Source organism: Wolffia australiana, chromosome 1 (assembly GCF_029677425.1).
Source record: "Wolffia australiana isolate 7733 chromosome 1, ASM2967742v1".
NCBI classification, from domain to species: Eukaryota; Viridiplantae; Streptophyta; class Magnoliopsida; order Alismatales; family Araceae; genus Wolffia; species Wolffia australiana.
In genome coordinates, this window is record NC_135835.1 from 12,744,262 (window position 1) to 12,764,369 (window position 20,108).

A 20,108-nucleotide genomic window follows, 5' to 3' on the forward strand; every position below is an offset into this window, starting at 1 on the left:
ATTTTTAAATTCCTAAATGATTGATTTTAGGGGTTTCTTCTGCCATTTGTAAGACAATAATGGTTTCTATTTAATTAAAGTCAAAATCAGGGATAGAGGTATATTACCTCTCAAATATATTTTTTTATGAGATGCAGTCAGAATATGATATCAATAAGATAAAACTCACTAGATTTCTTTGTTAGTTCTAATGCATATTGCACACATCATTTCCCATATTTTTCTTAGGTAGTGTTGTTCTTCAATCAAGTCCCAAAAGTATACTCAATTTAGTAGAGCATTCAAATGTGACATTCTACTCACAAACCCCGAAAGTTCAGCTAGTGAATCTGTTCATATTGAAATACTAATCAGATTGGTATTTTTTTATTATTTTTTCAATAATTCTGATTCACCATCCCAATTGTCACTCTTGCTAAAGTTAATATCAAAGGCATACTTAAGACTGTAAGTGTTCGCTCATCCCCATACTGAAATCCGATGAAGTCATCGGGACGAATGCTATGCCGGATACCAGAATGCGAAATCCGATATATGTATTTATGGATATCTGGATATCAGATCATGATATGAGATATCGGTTGCCACAATACTGATATCTGCAGCCGTTTTCATTTCAGGGGTTGGTCCTAACATTGGCATCCATCGTCATCTCAGGGGTGTATTAAAATATATGAAACATATAAATACATTAATTAAGTTGTTTGGCATTCATCTTCTTCTCTGTTGGAATAATCTTAATCGTTTATATGTTATTTAATTTTCATTTTATCCTTCACATTCTAATATTTAGATCGACGGCGCTATGCCTTCACTAGATTTTTTAAGGCATCGCTACAATAGATAAGTATTATATACTAAGAATTGAGAGCAAAATTCGGATTCTTCTGAACCCGAACAATGTATGCACTTGTGTAATACAAAAGTACTAAACCGCTTGTTTAGCATACCATTCTATTCTTCGTTAATCATAAAAAAATATGGACAAGACATGCATGTAATCTACAACATGTCAGTTCGGAAAATGTCGAGTCATCCCAACCCACCGATTGCTTAAATGACCAGAATACCTCACTCTCATTCTGGGTGTTATAGGTCGATATAGCTGATTCTGATGGCTTATTTACGTCGGTCGAACACTTGGGTCTGGCCGCCTCTAAAGTCTTGGTTTCAACAAAGCGTGTGGGACTCACTTGGACATACGTACCTTGGGGTCCACCGAAGACCTCCGGGCCATTCCCTACAAGATAAAATCTCCGTCTGATGTCAACAGCCAACCATGGCGATGGTGACAAACGGCGAGATCTGTGGTAATCGACGATCCGACGGCAGAAAAAGGATGATTTAAGAGTAATCTACGCGCCGTGCGGATCCCAATATTTCATCAGGAGGAGCTATCAACTGCAGCCGTTGTACATTGAATTCAAGTAGTTGGCGCGAATTACTTTGAGAGAAGAGATTATCGCAACAGGGATTATAGGTTATCTGCCTGTTCTTATCTCGCGTCCTCGTCGTCCTTCAACTTGTGTAAACACGGGGAGGAGGTGACGAATAACCCAGTAGAAGCTACACCGAGAATGGATCATCATGCCGGTGGCGCTGCTAATACAGTGGTAGCGCGGCTGAACGCCGCTGTGGCCAACTCGCGGGTCGGCCGGCGGTTTAAGATAACCGAACGAGGAAGCTCGTTCATGACGGAGCTGCGGGCCGGGACGACGACTTTCCTAACCATGGCGTACATACTAGCCGTCAACGCGTCTATCCTCTCCGACTCTGGCGTTACCTGCACCAGCGCCGACTGCATTAACCCCTCGGCCGGGTGCAAGTTTCCCCCCGTCGTCGACCCGGGCTACGCCGCCTGCGTGGACCGCGCCCGTCGAGACCTGATCGTGGCCACGGTCGCGTCGTCCGCTATCGGATGCCTGATCATGGGCGTCTTCGCCAATCTCCCCTTTGCGCTTGCCCCGGGCATGGGCATCAACGCCTACTTCGCCTACAACGTCGTCGGCTTCCACGGCTCCGGCAGCCTCTCCTACAGAGACGCCCTCACCGCCGTCTTCGTCGAGGGACTGCTTCTCACGCTCATCTCTGCGGTGGGTTTGAGCACGAAGCTCGCCAAACTCGTGCCCAAACCGGTTCGCTTATCTTCCTCTGCCGGGATAGGCCTCTTCCTCGCCTTCATCGGTCTCCAGGGGAGCCAAGGAGTGGGGTTGATAGGCTACAGCTCGTCCACGCTCGTCACGCTCGGCGCCTGCCCGCGCGCCGCCCGCGTGTCGCTCGCGCCGGTCGTGGCCGCCGCCAACGGCACGCTGTCTCTGCTCCCCGGCGGCGCTGCCTCCGGCGCCATCTACTGCCTCAACGGCCGCATGGAGTCCCCTACCTTCTGGCTCGGCGTCGTCGGCTTCGTGATCATATCCTTCTGCCTGATAAGAAACCTCAAAGGCGCCATGATCTACGGCATCGTCTTCGTCACCGCTGTCTCCTGGTTCCGTCACAGCCCCGTCACCGTCTTCCCCGGCGACGCGGCCGGGGACACGGCCTACGCCTACTTCAAGAAGGTGGTCGACGTGCACAAGATAGAGTCTACCGCGAGGGCGCTGAGCTTCTCCGCCTTGGCGAAGCCCGTCTTCTGGGAGACTGTTGTCACCTTCTTCTACGTGGACTTGCTGGACGCCACGGGAACGCTGTACAGCATGGCGCGTTTCGCCGGCCTGATGGACGCTAAGGGGAACTTCGAGGGTCAGTACTTCGGGTTTATATCATACGCCGCGTCGATCGTCGTGGGTTCCTTACTTGGCACGTCGTCGATGACGGTGTTCATGGAGTCTTTCACTGGTGTTAGAGAAGGCGGCAGGACGGGGTTGACGGCGATAACCGTTGCGTGCTATTTCATCTTGGCCTTCTTCTTCACCCCGCTACTAGCCTCGATCCCTCCCTGGGCCGTGGGTCCTCCGTTGATTTTAATGGGGGTGTTGATGATGAAGTCTGCGCTCGATGTGGACTGGGACGACATGCGGCAGGGTATTCCGGCGTTCATCACGATTATCCTCATGCCCTTGACCTATTCCATTGCTTATGGGTTGATCGGTGGGATTGGTACGTTTATCGTCCTCTCAGTCTTGGACTGGGGCTGTGTTCTTCTGGGTATAGGAAAGAAATGTTCGGCTGTAGCTCCTCCCGGCGACGACAGCATTGATGGAAGGGTCTAGCAACATAAAGATCAGGCGATAAACAACGCTTGAAGATGCAGGCGCCGAGAGTCATCAATGGCCCTGATATATTAATGCATCTTCGTTGGCCTTCTCTGCCAAGAAACAGAAATTTCTTCTTTTTATACATAGAAACAGCGTTATCCAAGCTAATGGCCAGCAACCTCTCAGGATTCAAGGAGCTCACTGAGTGGTGTTCGCCCGTCCCGACTCCCGATATCAGAAATCAGAAATTGCTGGCCAGATTCAAGGATGCTGATCAAATATCAGAAATCACATTTCCGACAGCCGTTTTTATGGATATCCGGATATCAGTTGCTAAAGTACCGATATCCGGTATCGTCATCCATTTCGATGTCATCATCCGCCTCCGTCTCTTGGAAAGGATGACGAAATTGGTTATCGGAGTTGGATATCCAACATGGAATGGTTTGTGAAAATATTTTTATTCAATGAAGCTGTCATCGTGCAATGGTTTACTGAGGAAAACTGTCGGCCAGCAGGTAAGAAGAGAATTATTTTAAGTTTATTATTATCTTCCAGATGGGATACGCTTTAAAATTTTTGTTTTCTTCCAGATGGGATAATAGGATTCACAGTATATACTAAAACGAGGTTTTAACATACTTAAAAGATTTAGGCGTTGTTATCGTTAAACATCTAAATTCATGATCAATATTGATTTTTTCTCCTGATACCAGATATCGATGTCTGAATATCGGATTCCGGTATCCAGTATCTGAGATCCGTCTCATCCTTAACTATTCTATATCTGTCCCAATATCCATTCGATATCCGATATCCGGTGACACAAATCGTCCTGATTTCTATGGATATCGGATACCGGTTGTCCGATATCGGATGTCGGACGGCCGCTTATTACTCACCAGTTCAGAGTAAATATCAAATTTTGACACACATGGGTTATATGCCCCCAAATGTTTTAATCATATCTTGTGGTTCTGAAAATTCCTCCATCTATAGTGTGGTTTAAATTATATATTCTCTCTCTCAACTTGTTGTGGGAGAACAAAGCTAAACGTATTTCAAACCCCCGAGAATGATCATACGGATCTAGATGTGTGCCCGTTACGATGACGAATTTTAAGGTTTCTGATTTCCAATGATTGATCGTAAAGTAATAACTATGCATTAAGGGGCCGTTGGAGAGCCTGTCCATTTTCCCAAAGTTGAATCTGCCGAGTGCTGATTGGCTTGACCGGTCAGACCCCAATTCCGTATAGGTAAGACTGTTCCCCGATCGGGTTCCGCAATGTCCTTAAATCTCCCCCGTAAGTTAAATGGTGGGACAAGATTTGGTTTGCCCCATAACCATTAGACCCGGTTCTTGGCGAGAGCTTTCGCTAGGATATCTATGATCTGTAACGACTTAAGGAGTTATGCTTTGATTCGTAGAGAAGCATAAAATCAAGAAGTTAACCATACATGTGCCCATCACAATTCTTGAAACTGAAAGAGAGAAGCCATGAATGATGCGTGGGAGAAATTTTTTCGGCCTTCACACCAGAAACCTGAATCTCACAAGTAGTTGGAAACCAAAAAGATGTCCTGTGTGTGTCCCAAGGACATTGCCTCTTCTAATAATTGATGCAGGATGAATACGAGGAACATGGGATGGTATCATTAAAGGCAACCAAGGAATTGACTAGTCAAGCCACAAATCTAAATGGTCAATTCAAACCTTCAAATCTAGAGAAAATAATATTGGTAAAGGCCCTTTCCTGGATTGAGGTTTGGAGTACTGCCTTAAAACCACTATGATAAAAAAAGCTCCAAATTCAAAATCTAAAACAATACACTATTGAAATTACAAACTATTCCATTAAATCTAATTGTGGTGGGAAAAAACAAGAGAAAACACAAGACATAGTGCTAATCGCTGATGAGTGAAGAGTGGACCTCTAGCGCTAGCATAGTGTGGTAGGATTATGCATACTGTCAGGGTGATGTTCAACGTGTTGGTGTATGATGTGTGATATTTGACGTGTTGGACACAGATCCAACTATGAAGTTAGTTGGTTTTGGGTCAGGGGGAAGTTGTCCCCATTGTCAGGTTTGGTGTAGTGTTCTAAAACCCGGTCATGAAGTGACAGCCTATATAGTATGCATGACAATGCAGGGGAGTGGTGCAAAACAATAATGTAGAGCACTGCGAGATGACAGCATGGGGCCAGGCGGGATGGTGATGCAGGGTTGGGGCCAGACAGTAGTGCCAAGTGGTACAAGACAGTGTGTGATTGCATGGGGTGGTGTGGAACAGCAATAATTAACAAAAAATATGGTTACTTGTCGTTAGTGTTTTTGATTTTGATGAATAAATTTGAATAAAGCTGTTATTCACGCAAATAAATTTAGCTAGCAAGAGATGGTTACGGGTTGTCTCCACAGGGAACAGTGATTAGGGATTTAATACTTGTTGAACAATGATTAAAGGGAGATGAGACGAGATACTACAAAATAGGAGATACTGATTCAATGGAAAAGATGAGAAAAAAGGGAGATTATAACTTTTTAAAAAAAATAAGATGTGCATTAATAAGAGGGGTAGATATTAGAGCACAAAATAGAGCAAGTGATAAAACAATGCTTTTTTTATTTACATAATTTAAAAGACCAAGAACTTCTTAGTAAAAAATATGTATAAAAATTGTTAATTATTAAGAGATTAATGCTTTATCTAGTATGTCAGTCTATATTTTTTCAGGAAAGAAGTCAAAGTTGAATAAGGAATTAGGAGGGAGAGATAAAGGAACAAATTATATACCTATTAAAAATATCATAAAATAAATTGTGTTTATGGCCAGCGGATAGAGTCGGTGGCGCTCAAGCCGGCCGCCAGCCACCGAGCACTCGGTGCCTAATTCCATGCAATTTTAGCACCTTATCTGATCATATTTACATATTTATTTGCATTAAATTACTTATATTTGTATTTTATCAAAGTTAATATGATAAAATCTAATTTTAGAATGATTTTATGAATTTTCTGCATTTTATGTATTTTTTGGGATTTTTATGATGATAGATTCTAAAATAATATAATTTTTTTAGGACAGAATGTAATTTTTCTGGAATTTTTTGACATTAAATTTAAAAATATATGATTTTTCTAAGTCAAAATATATATTTATTTATATTTGTTGGTCTTTTATTTTATTTAATATGAATTTTAGAAGATTTTATAGTCTTTACGCTGCCACGTGTTGCCGTTCGGTTCATCTAACGGCGACGAATCACAGCTATTGATAATGATTGGCAATAACCAATCATTAACTTAGTTGATGATTGGCATCAGCCAATCATTCAGCTGAGCAATCATGGCTTCGCGGTTCAGGAAGCCATGATTGCAATTATGACTAACAAATTGATTTCTCAATTTTTCAGGGGGAAGGGCAACCTGGACGAATTTAAAAAAGGAAGCCTTTTGTTGAAATAAATGTGCGCGTGGGTCGAGGAACAAAATGACAAAATTGAACTTTTTTGTTCTTTTTTTGCTTTTTCTTTGATATAGAAGGCGACGTGGCCGCACGACATGACGCCATGTGTACACATGGCCCCGCGTGTACACGTGGCGCACGTGTGTCAATTGCTGATTGGGAAAAAAGAGAAAAAATGATGACATGGCACGCAATGACACGCCACCACATCAGCTATAGGCTAGTGCCTTATTTAATATATAATAAAGTCCTATTATCTACTTTTGTCTTTTTCCAATTGCAGGTATGCATGGCATGGAATACTAAAAGCTGGAGCATGGAAGATGAGAAATCCAAGCGGGGAAGATGAGAAGATGCAGAAATTTTGAATGACGTGACTGTTTAATCAAAAATGGAAAACAAGGAAGCGTTAGAGATGATGACCAGGAGAGAGAAAAAATCAAGGGCTTTGATTTATCTAACTTCAAACGACAATATCTGATGATCTACAACTCTGATTGAGCTGAAACTTTCAGCTCTGATTTTTCTCCCCCTCCTCTTTTCATCCCCCATCTGATCTATAAATAGATGCCTGGATCACTTTGAAATGCTAATTGAAATTACTTCCTACTTGAGGGGCTGATTGAAAGATAGTGAGTTTTGAGATCCGTCAAGTGTGTTCTTGGTGTCCTAGGTGTGTGGGGAGAAGCATTGGAGAAGAGGGGAAGCTTACCGGCTCTTGCAAATCGCCGTGATCTTGGATGAACGTAAGGATCTAAGGTAAGCGTCTTTGCCTTAAGTTGTTTCTTTTTCCGACATTATAGTTAGCTTCATTAGGGTTTATCACCGTCTTTTAACTATCAGTTGAATTCCTTATATCCCTATGTCTCGTCTCTACCATATCATGGTTCACTCACTCAATCATTATCATGTCCTTCAAGTTCTCTATCTCACCACCATATTGTTTCACACAATTCTACGTTCACATACTCTTTTATTTACTAATTTAAGTTAAAATATAATTATTACATCATTTTACTCGATATCCCTAGCTCACATATTACATTCTTGTCTTCATCTCTTCTCGCATTGATCATCACTATAATATGAAATTAATACCTTAATCATCGTTCCCTATGGAGACGATCCGTACTCATCATTAGCTAAATATTCCTAAGTACGGTTAAATATATTTTTATTAAATAACCTCAATTACCAGAGAAAAATTAAATCCCCTCAATTTGAGATTATCAGCGCTCAAGCCACCCAGTAGCTGGCGAGTGCCACCACACCAGCAGCCCAACAGCTAGCCCGCTTACATCACACACAAATAAGCCCCAAGAGGCCCAACAGCAAGCCCACAAAAGCGACGAAGAAGTCCACTCATGTAGTAGAGGGGAGTCATTTATTTTCAATCTACTATATTGGTTGAGATTTTATAGGCTTTCATATTTTAAATATTTTCAATATGGTATTAGGTTTAAATGTTTTTTCATCTTGCATTGGGCCAGGCCAAGAAGGAGCAAAAGATTCATGGCTTGTTGGGCCGTGACACTTAGAAAAATCAGAAGAAATCTGACCGTGTCATTTTGGGCTATTTTAAATAAATGGGTATGATCTCATCCATCTAATCTTCTTTAAGAAGATCGTACGATGAGATCTAAGTCTTATATAACTTGTTTTCTTTATTTCAGGCCTTCCTATTGGTTGCGATCAGTGATGAGATTCGTGGGACCCATTCGGTAGACAAATCAGAAGGAAGAGCGGTGATAGGGTAGCTGATGGGGCAGGCTGACATGGACGAGGATGCACTGTATGGATAAGGATCCACGACTATGATTTAATCGCAACAATCAGATACCTGATGAAGAGGATTGAAAGGCCAGGGGCAATACTATCCACCTCTGCCCCTAGTCATCTGCGCCATTGCTAGACGGCAGTTTTCAGCCGACGAAGGGAGGGCCTATGAGGCCATCGGACGGCTTGGGAGGACACCCAGGGCCGTCCTAATGCATCTAACGGCCTGGGAGGTCCTTCCCAATCAATTTAAAGGGCTCCGAGGCCCCTAATTCCTCATCTTTTGACTGAAATCTAGAGAGATGGTGAAGGACCCTTCTCGGGTTCGTCCGACCAAATCAGAGAAGGTGACAGCTCCGACGAGGCTCAGCCAGCTCAAGAAGGCATCCATAGAGCTTCACATTCTCCCAGGAGCACGAAAGGACGGAGGAGAAGAGCGAGAGAAATTGCACATTGAAGCTAGGCAGCGACAACCGGCATTACCACTCTTGCTCCTTGAATCAGGGCACTACCAGTAAGGTTCTGCACTCGTGGGTAGATATTAGGCATCATTTTTTCCAATCTTGTATTGTGATTTTAGTCCAATCATATCCTTCAATCAAAGTTCATCGTGTTTTATTCACCGCTACCTCTGTGAGGCATTTTAACAAACACCTTGTGTGCTTTGAAATATATCAACCGAATTATCTAAATTCCTATAATATATGTCTAAATATAAAAATATCCCCCTATTTCGACCTCTCTCTGGGCTTTCTGTCAAACATCCCTCGGGTGTCGACAGAATTACCCTTATAACTCCCAATTTTCTACTAAAAAAATATATAAAAGTATATGAAATAAATTTATTTTTTTTATATTAAATATTATACCTAGATAAATTATATTTTACTACTATTTGCGACTTTATAAATATATATGCTCCTTAATTACCTTAATTAAACCTCTATAAAACTATATAAAATCTATTATCATTACCTCTCCTTCTATTTTTCTCTTAACATATCAATATATCAGCAGACATATATATTCTAATCTACATCTAACTAATTAAGTCTTAAAATATATTATTATTATACCTATTTCCTATCTAAAATATAACTTCCTAATAGTTAAATAAATATCCTCTTATCTTTTATCAATAGTATCATACTAATATATCTATCTTATTGGTCTTATCTACTCCTTCACTACCTATATTACTATCATCCTTAACTATAATATCTAATATCTTACTTATTTATTATTTCAAGTATCTATATATATATATATATATATATATAATAACTGGTATTCTCTCCTTCACATCTAATTCTCTTATCTACTTAATATTTTCTAACTTACTAACTACTTACTATCCATATTATTACTATTACCTCCTCTTAACTAAAACTCAATTATTAAATACACATCTAATGGCCAGTCCCCAAAGAGATGACCTTACTCTAACTATATGTCTGATTCAGTTTTATATATTTTATCAAATTTATTTGATTTTAGGCAATTAAAATTACAAAGACATTAAAAATTAACACGCAATTTGCCTCCATCAGATGGAGAAGGTGTAAGTGATGAGGTGAAGAGAAGATGCATGAGAGAAGAAGGTGGACCAAGATATAAATTAGGGTTAAAGATGTAGAGACGACAATGATGGATGTCATGGGATGAGACGTAGTGATGGAGGTGAAATGAAATATAAAGATGAAAGGGAATGGCTCTAACTTTATATGTGTTGGAGATGAATTAATGTTAAGAAAGAGTCCACCAGGACCATTGCAACTATCTGGAGTAGGCAAGCCTCGCCACTTCTATGTTGATCTTCTCCAAGCACTCAGGACACCAAGCGATACTTAATGGATCTTCAAAACCTCAGTCTCTTTCAATCAGCCTCTCTAAGGAGAAGCAAGTTTAAAGATGTTTTTACAAATATCAGGGGCTCATTATAGATCCAACTGTATGGATGTATAGAGGAGAGAAAAAAAATCTGCTCTTAAAATTTTAGGTCTATATGCCTTTTGGGTCGTAAATATCAAGCACTATAGTTTAACAAATATTGGCCATTGATTTAGTGTAAATTTTTCTCTCTCCTCATCCTCATCCTACCATCACATCATTTCTAGGATATATCATTAACCTTCATGAAGATTCAATAATGATTGCATGTGATGCCATTACATCATTCTCAATAATGGTCTATAGAGAGCCATTTGTACCTGCACCAAACATAAAAACATAATGTTTTTAAGAATAATGAGTGTGTGATGTGGCACTGCGTCAACATGAGCCATGTCTGTGCTTCACAATTTTTCCAAATGGCTTGTCAGCATGTGGGTGACATATGTATAAGTGGACTCACCTTTGTGTCACCACGTGGTCAATGCCATAGCTTTTAACTAGTCAATAAATTATAAAAAGAAAAATTTATGAATATTTTATTCCCCTTTCTCATCTTTTGAAATCACATTTATTCCAAAAAAGTAGTTTGTTTTGTTGTGCGACGCCATCATTTGCAATTAAAAAATTAATAAGGTGCCACTCAATGATTCTGAACACTTGTCAACATTCAATCAAATTGAATAGCAACAAGTAGCACGGGAAAATATTAACCCCAAAAAATGTTAATTAATTCATATAGGTATGTTTCCGGCTTAGATAAATTACACATTCATGAATATAATGTCAAAAAATTAGGATAAATCATATTCTGACTTAGAAATTTATTTTATTTCAGAATATGACGTCTGAAAAATCCTACAGAATACCTAAAAATTCATCAAATTCTAAAATAAAATTGAATCACTTAAGGATTGGTAATATGCATATATATCATTTAATGCAGCTAAATATGTAAATGTTGTCATGTTATCAAGCAGTGGGGGGAGGCAGAGGCACACAAGAAAAATGACATCCTCTTAATGGTCCATTACAAGCATGGGGTGGGCGGCAACAAGTGGCAATGGTGGGAGTGGTAGCACCATGGGGCACTGGTGAAAACAGCATGAGAGAGGAAATTCGAGCATAATATTTTGCAAAGGAAACTCAATTCAAAAAATTACCAAGTGATCCATTACGGAAATGGTATATTTACAAGGCCTTGGAGGAGATAATAAGAACTCTAAATTAAATCATAAAAATGAATAAAGTTTGGATCAAAGATATGGTTTGTGAATGATGGTGTGTCATGACTAAGTTTGTCTCCTCTATTGGTGATGGTGTTTCTTTAGATGGTAGGATTAGGTTGTTTGCCCATACCTATTTCCTTGGGATGAGAAGAACTCAGACTTGAAGAAGTTGATATGAGGGACTTCAACAGGTGAATCAGATCTTGGTGTAGCAATGCTAAGTCTTCATATCTGATCCACAAGAATTCTGTTGATTTCCCTACCAGTATACATGAATTTTCACACCATTCCACCCTCATCTATTATCTCATTTATGTTTTCATGGAAGCCCGTGGATAATCCAGGGGAGTGGATAAGGTAATCTCACTTTCTAGAAAGGTCATTGGTAGGGGCCGGTCATGAGATGAAGAAAGTGGGGATTTCTAGAGTGTATATTGACTACATAAGCATTTTACTCAGTTGACTATTGATAATGGCTCGACATTTTGAGCACAAAGCTGTTTGGTTCACTTGGGAGAAAATCTCTCCAGCCTTCCCTCGCCATCACCAAATCACCTTCATCAAAGTCTAAAAAGTGAGGATGTAAATATGCAGCTTCTTTATATGATGCATTTCTCCTTGGGAGGTTTTGATAAAATTTCTCATGTAGACTTTGGATATATTTGGAAAATTACTCATCATCATAAGAGACTCTAGCATGTGGGGACATGGTTAGAAAAGCGATAGGTTTAGGAAATGATGACCATACAACATTTTAAAAATAAACAGGGCAATGATTTGGTTGATGGATACATTGGTGGCAAACTCAACGCATAGAACAATAGTGTCCCAGTTTTGAGGTTTTTCCCTACCAAAGACTGTAGAACATTTCCTAGAATTCTAGTTGGTTTATTGACAACCTTGCTTTAACGGTCAATATGGGGATGAAAAAGTATTATAAAATATAATTCTAATAACTAAAATATGCCAAAGAGTTTACAAATAAATAAATAAGATGATACTCCTTGTAAGGGCATGTGGACAAAGTAAATTAAAATGGAGATGAGAAACATGAGAGGCATCACACGTTTTAAAACATGGAATAAAATGAACCATTTTAGAGAAATAATTTAATATAATCATGATGCTTAAGACTGGGGGAATTTCCAAACAAAGTCGATCTTGATGTCAGGCCAAGGTCTACAAGCGAGAGGAAGGGGAGCATAGAGTATGGTATTTGTTTTCACCTACTCTGCCATTGCACACACTAAAGGAAAAACATTATCTAAATCTCTTGAAATCCATTCAAATGATAATATCTCAACCAAAATGATGACCTAGGCCTCCAACATGTATCTACCAAATAAGAAAATCCGATAAGAATTATGTAGGATGCATAGACATTGGTTGTAAAAAAGGAAACTATCTTCAAGAGTGTAATATTTGGTCTCCAGTGCAGGACCCTTCTCCAAGGATTAGATGATAGATGAGAAAGTTGGGCAATCTGAATAAGACTCTTTCAACTGTTCAAAACCAATCACCTCAACCTTCATAAAACTCAACAAGTTGGGTCTTCAAATCAACGCATCTGCAACTAGGCTTTGGCAAGTGTCATCTGTCACACCACACGTCACCGTGACGCCAACGTGATGGATGACGTGACTGTGATGGTCACGATTTTCAGAGTTCATGACTTTAACGGTGATGGTTGACGAGGAGGGCGTGACGGTGACGTGACGGTGATGTGATGCCTTGGACATGTGACGTGACGAAACGACCGTCACAGATGACGGCCCTGACGTTATTTTTTAATACAATTTAAAAATATAATTTGCTTAATGAAAATTTTCCAAAGAAATATAATTAATTTTCAGAACAATTATGAAAAATATAATCAGTCCTCTAAATTTTTCATATTAAATACCATATGGAATTGAATTAATTATTCCAATAATTATATATATATATTACTGTAATATCCCATTTTCTTGATAATTTGAATAAATTTTCAACTTAATAATTAATTTATTCAACGAAAATTTTCCAAAGAAATATAATTAATTTGTAGAAAAATTGTGAAAAAATATATTCAGTCCTCTAAGTTTTCCATACTAAATACCATATGGAGTTGAATTAATTATTCCAATAATTGTAAATATTACTATAGTATCCCATTTTCTTGATAAGTTGATTAAATTTTCAAGTTAATAATTAATTTATTCAACAAAAATTGTGCAAAGAAATATAATTAATTTCCAGAATGTCATAATGATGGAAACTAGTCCAGCTCCAAACCCTGGGAATTGTAGTCCAGCACCAGCTCCATTGTTGGCAAGAAGGCCTTCATTACCAGTGAGAAACTCCAAGACATGACAATCTGACTTCCTTTCATCTATGATGCTCATGTACAAGACTGACTGCAACGGCAGAGCCTTGAGAAGAACCAGAAGGTCTGCAACTTCCATTAAGTTTTCTAGACACGTGGAAAAGGCAAGAGATGAAATCTCTATCGCTGATCTGCTTGAAACAGCAAGAGAAGCAGAAGATATGGAAATCCCCAATAACTTGTCCAAGATGTGGAAAGCAGAAGATGTGGAAATCCACAATAAGTTGTTATTGTCAGATAGAAGCTTAATAGTGGATGGTGAATCGAAGGGAGTGAAAAAAGTTTGCCTAAGGTGTGTGGAATCAGATCTTTGGTAGGACTAATTGCTACCAGGAAAAAGGTTAAACTTGAGGAATGCCATAATGACCGAAATGTTTTAAAAAAATACGAAACGAACAACAAGGGCTGTTCATCCAACCGGTGGAAAAAGCATTTCTGTCGTCGGAGTCTCTTACTCGTCAGTTGGCCCTTCGTAGGACACGTTCAAATCATGAACACGGGCTAAAACACACCATTCGCCTTGTAAACCATTCTTTCGATATTTCCACTTATCGCTCCATATTGCATCATTTTCATTTCCCAAAGATGAAACCACACAAAAAAGAATTTAAGGAAGCAAAAATGCATAATGAATAAGTCCAACTAAAGATACCTAGACCAGAACATGAGAACGGGTTACAGATCCTCCAAATCCATATGGATTTAAAGGGTTTCATTAGTGGAATTGTTTGCATATAGTGTGTAAATCTCCAATTAAGAATTCTTCCATATTGCTGAATTCTTGATAAGGCAGTTCATATCATCCATTCATAGAGTTCTGAATTATAGATTTAAAAATCTTCCATGTTGCAGAACTAACAGATTGACCCATGGAGCTTAGGTAAAAAAATGGAATAAACAAGAGTTTCCATGATCCTGCAGCCCGATCAATTCTGCTCCACACAATCTATTTTTCATGCCAACAGATATTTACACCTAAGTGATGGCGCATGCCATCAAGGTTCATCGACGACGCCGCTACCGTCATCGAAGACCGGGTGACGATGCTCGTTATCACCTTTTGATTTTCGTCGTTTCTTAGTCGTATTTAGTGTTTTTTGTATACGTCATTTTGTTTTCATCGCATTCATGACGCATCACGTATGTCCGTCTTCATCGTCATGGGAAGGGACCCCCCAGTCCTTTCCCCTTTCCCTTTTCTTTTTTTATATTTTCAATTTCCCCTTTTTTCTTTGTAATGGGGGCCCATTCTATAAGGGCCCCCTAATGGATCAGACTTTCCCCCTTATTTTTTAGGGGGGCCATTTGACCCCTTCCCATTTATAAGGGAAGAGGGGGGCGCCCTAGGTCCTTAGACCAGGAAGAAGAAACAAGAAGCTTGCGTTATTTTTTTTCTGGTCTCCCTCCCTCCTTCAGAGAAGAAAATAGAGGAGGGAGGAGTTGAGGGAGAAGAGAGGTTGTGAAGAAGAGGATAGAATAGGGAAGCCGCCAAGGTCACCGCTCCCAATCAGGACAGGGATTGTACCTGTGAGAGGCAGATCTAGCCGCTAGATCCAGGTCGAGCCTTCTCAGGCCCCTCCAGCGGGTAGCCACTATTGGAACGCCGGTGCAACACACCCCGCATTGAGTGCACCAGGATCAGTCGAAGGGAGCAAGAGATAAGCTTCAGAGTCAACCGGAGCCTTCTCAGATTCCCCTCTCTCCCCAGGAGATAAGCACTTACCGTTGCCATGCTAAACCTTTTGTGTCTGTGCATCGCACCGCCCCGTCTAGCCGTTCGGGGTAGTTCTGGCCGAGCAGGAGTTGGGACAACTCATGGACTCCCCCGATGGATTGCGGAAGGGCACCGGGCTGACTGGTCAACCCGGCTGTGGTCATCCCGTGCCCTCAAGAGGCATTGCAAAGAGGTGTTGGGAGTCGATCGCATGCTATTCGCGCCTTTGATCGTTGACCCTGTGGTCAGCACTCTAGGGCGCGTACTCTTGTGATTGGTGGATGGCAGGCTGACAGCGTGAAGCGTGACCATCTCTCGGGAGGTGGTATACTGTCCTCTGGACACCACCCAATGAGGGTCTACACCGCGCTACCCCCCCCCCCAAGTTGCTTCGAAGGATGACTCCAACGCCTACCGAATCCCGCACCCCACGTGTTTGATCAAGTGATTGTTTGACGCTGAGTAGCAGTCATCCGCTGACCTCCAAGCCCAATCTGTCGCATGCCAATGTTGCTCACCACCTCCACCAAGCCGCACCGCACCCGTCGCTCGGGTCGCGCTCACCGAGCTGGGACGTGAGCTTGAGCTGACAGCTCCGCCCCTTTGGATACTCTCTTCCCCCTCAACTCCTCTGACCTTTACCTTTGCTCTGGCATCACCTTCACCTGTCGAGCCACCGTCCGCTCTCTGGCGCCTCTCCGCCACACCCGTTCTGACCGCCGCTGATTGTCGACGAATCCTGCACCAAGAGCCACGCGTTGACGAGGTATGCCGTCCTCTCTCATCGCTCGTTTAATTATCTCTTGTAGTATAATTTTATCTTGACTCCACCGCGCTCGGGCTAGGTAGGTGAGAGTGGTATTTGAGAGAAAACTACGAAGCAAGTGAACATCTTACTGGTACGGATGAGTATGTCTGTTACGTGCGAGCCCTACAAATTGATTCCATTCAACCGTAGATGCCTTCGTCGCTCCGACGAGGTTCAAGAGGCCACCGTCGTCGTCACCCGGTGACCCCGTCCAAGCTCAGAGCTTGGTGCCTCCCTCGAGTTGGAGCCTGCACGTACGACACGTAGGACACATCTTCATCAAGTCGTAGTTACATCAACCTATTAGGGTTTCATCCGTCGGAGGACGACACTATCGACGTCCGATATCACTACCTATTATCAGTACCAAGCCATCATACTCGGTGCCGATCGGTTGACGTCCCCGATGACCTCCTGCATCACTAAGGAAATAGAAACCTTTCTCCAATTCATGAATGAAATGGTTTATTTAGCATGTTACTCCAGCAATGAAATGGTTCATTAGAAGGAATCAAACTACTGCAATTTTGTAGCATGTTATTCCAACAAATAGTCTGTATAGTTATGTAATACGTTCACAAAGAAATAATAATAAGAAGAAAATAAAATAATAGTTCAAAGTGATTACGGAGGAACACTGTCATACCTGCAATAAAATTGTGGTTGCAAAGGAACATTGCCATAGCTGCAAGAAACACTAGCATGCCTGCAAAAAATTTGTCCAATCCATTTTCCATTGAGAGACCCACCTTAGAAGATTGGACAAATAGAAGTAAATAAAGATCCAAACATTAAAGAGTAATACCTTACACTAGTCTTCATCGTCGGAAAATTCATTCACACTATCTCCATCACACAGGTGAGCATTCTTGACAGGTAACCAACACTTTATTGTGATCAGGAGCTCAATGCTTTTAGCCGTAAGACGTGCCCTCTTGAAAGTGATGACTGCATGTCTTGCGGAGAATAAATGTTCTGTTGGGGCACTAGTTGCACATACTAAAAGAAACTCTTGCGCAAGGGTAGATAGTGGAGGGTAAGTTTGTGCGCCTATGCGTGCCCACCATCCTAGTATTGTCGTTGTGTCCTTCCTCTCCATCCATTGGAGATAAGTTTCCAATTCCTCAGCTATAGTTGGTACCCGTCATTCCTTCTCCCTAGCTAGTGTTACACCATCGATGAGTTCTGTGAGAAAGTCATCATCCTTAGGGTCATTACCAATTATGTCTTGATCACCATGTTGGGGCATAAGTCGACAGACAAATGCTAATGCATCCTGAATGACACTAGGATCATGTGATGATCCCTTGTTGAAAGGTTCAAGAATGGTTGTTGTTGTCGTCACATGATACTTCGAAATTATTTACTCATATTTCAACATCTTATGCTTCATGCTCTCACAAGCTTTTCAGATAGGACGCAATTTGACCAGCGGTCATCTTTCTTCTTGATGTTAATATTGTAGAAATATCAAACTTGTGCAAGACTGTATCGATATGTTGCATCAACGCCTTCAAGATGCAAAGGACTTCCAGGACTCTCAATGTCTTCGAGCCACTAACATAGTTTGATGTCTTATAAAATGGCTCTAGTATGTCACGGAAGTTGGCCAACATTTCTCACTCTTCACCTGTTACTGATAAGATTTATAAGGCCATAAAGTCGATGATTTCTTGCTTCTCCAACGTAGCATGCAACATGTCATGCGTACTGTTCCATCGCGTTGGGAAGTATAATGGGAATTGGTTGTGATTCTTCCACATGTCTCTGCAATCTTTACGCACTGCTGTCAACATTGTGTCGATGCTCGGATGCTTGTCACTAAATACCTAAGATGGCCAACTGCGTCCCCCAGGACAAGGCCACTGTCATGAATCCCCATCTCTGCATGATTTGTCGCGGCCTCATGCATGGCATCCAAATCATCGATATGAGCGTCGTAAGGAGTATCATATACTTCGTCTACTATGCAACTGTCCGAAATCCTAGGAGGAGGTGTGTTCACTGATATATGTGACAATTTCAATGCAGCCTGGACAATGATGTTCAGCATGTGGGAAGCACATGGAACATGTCGGTCCACTGTGAAACGGTCATTCACTGGCTTGAGTTCCTTAGCAAGAAGTGATATCATCCGCCCGTTACTTAATACATTGTCTGTAGTGATAGATCCAACCTACATGTTGAAAATGTTAGTTTTGCAATAAGGTAGTATGACGCAAAATGAAGCTAGACAGGTTGTCGCCGACCTTTGTCTTCAACCCAAAGTCTTCCAGTGCTTGGAGCATTATTGCGCTCATATTCTCACCATCATGTTTCCCCACTAGCTCGCATATAGCAAGCACACATTCACATAGTTCCCACTGATTGTTCACCCAATGGACCATTATGCCGAGAAGACCACAAGAATTCTCAACAGTCCACGCATCCGCTGTCAATGAGACCTTGGGGACATTTGCCAATAACTCTATGTGCCTCCCCTTCATGACCCTGTATAGCTTACGTGTCTCAGCCTTTATTGCCTTCGAACCTGGCGGGTCAACTGTCATCTCCACAGCGTACTTCCACATAATCTTGAACCCCACATTGTATACGATGGCCCATGGGGAGTATGTGAGACAAACAAATTGTGCTATGATCTCCTTCATCTTCTCTAACATTGTTGTGACTACACCATCCTGCTCGTATGCCTTAGCTATCATTTGTTGATTGGGATTAGTGCCCTTCAGCTTGTTATATACTCTGCCATGACTGAACTGAAAGTGCCTCCAAAATATGTTTGTCGACCCGTCTTGTCGCCGCCTCAACCTATTCCGCAGTAGGTCAACTTTTTGGTTGCGGCATAATAGGCACGCCCATATGCCTGACCCAACCTCTGTGAAATATCTCAATATTTCTGCCTTCCCTTTGCGTTTGGGACGTGATGGCTCTACCACATGTAGAGGGGTTTCTTGAACATCCTCCTCCGATGACTCTACTGCCAAGTCAACGTACACATCGCCAATTGGAGTTTCCATTGGCGACCGGGTCGTCGATAAGAGGTAAAAATGTTCATTTTATTAAATTCAAAAATGAAATCATTCAAACATTCCTGTGACATATAACGTATGTAAAAAATGAATAAATATCCAGGAAATGAACAGTAAGATAAAATGAACATTCGAAACAACAAGTCCAAAAATTAAAGCTAGATCATCATCACATAAGCACAATTATTTAGGAGATTTAGCAGAAAAGTTTTTAAAATTCCAAGTCTTCTACTTGCCTTTTGAGAATTAGGGGAGTGAAGAAAATTACCCCATGTTTTCCACCAATGTCAAAGACTTATGACTATAAATTTATTTCTCTTATTTGGTCAAATAGATATAATGGATTCAAACAACAGAGAATATATAATAGAGAATACACATTCTCATGTCTAATATTCAGTTGTGGTCCTCTCAAGTGAGTGGCAACCCTTTCAAGCTACGTCAAAAGGGCCTAATCATGGGATTAGTCCAGGCTAAAACTGATCATGTCCACTAGGTTTATATGAGAATGAGTTTGACTAAAACTCTTAATATATGAAGAGCCAAACTATCATTTTAAACGCAAAAGGAATCACAAAAAACAAACATATAAACTATTTCCTGTTAATTTTAGATAATGATTGGTTTCAG

General features: G+C 41.0%; 1 pseudogene; it reads left to right on the plus strand.

Moving 5' to 3' along the window:
- Window positions 1-1,423: 1,423 nt before the first annotated feature.
- LOC144707240 (adenine/guanine permease AZG1 pseudogene) lies at window positions 1,424-4,034 on the plus strand (annotated as a pseudogene).
- Window positions 4,035-20,108: the final 16,074 nt, after the last annotated feature.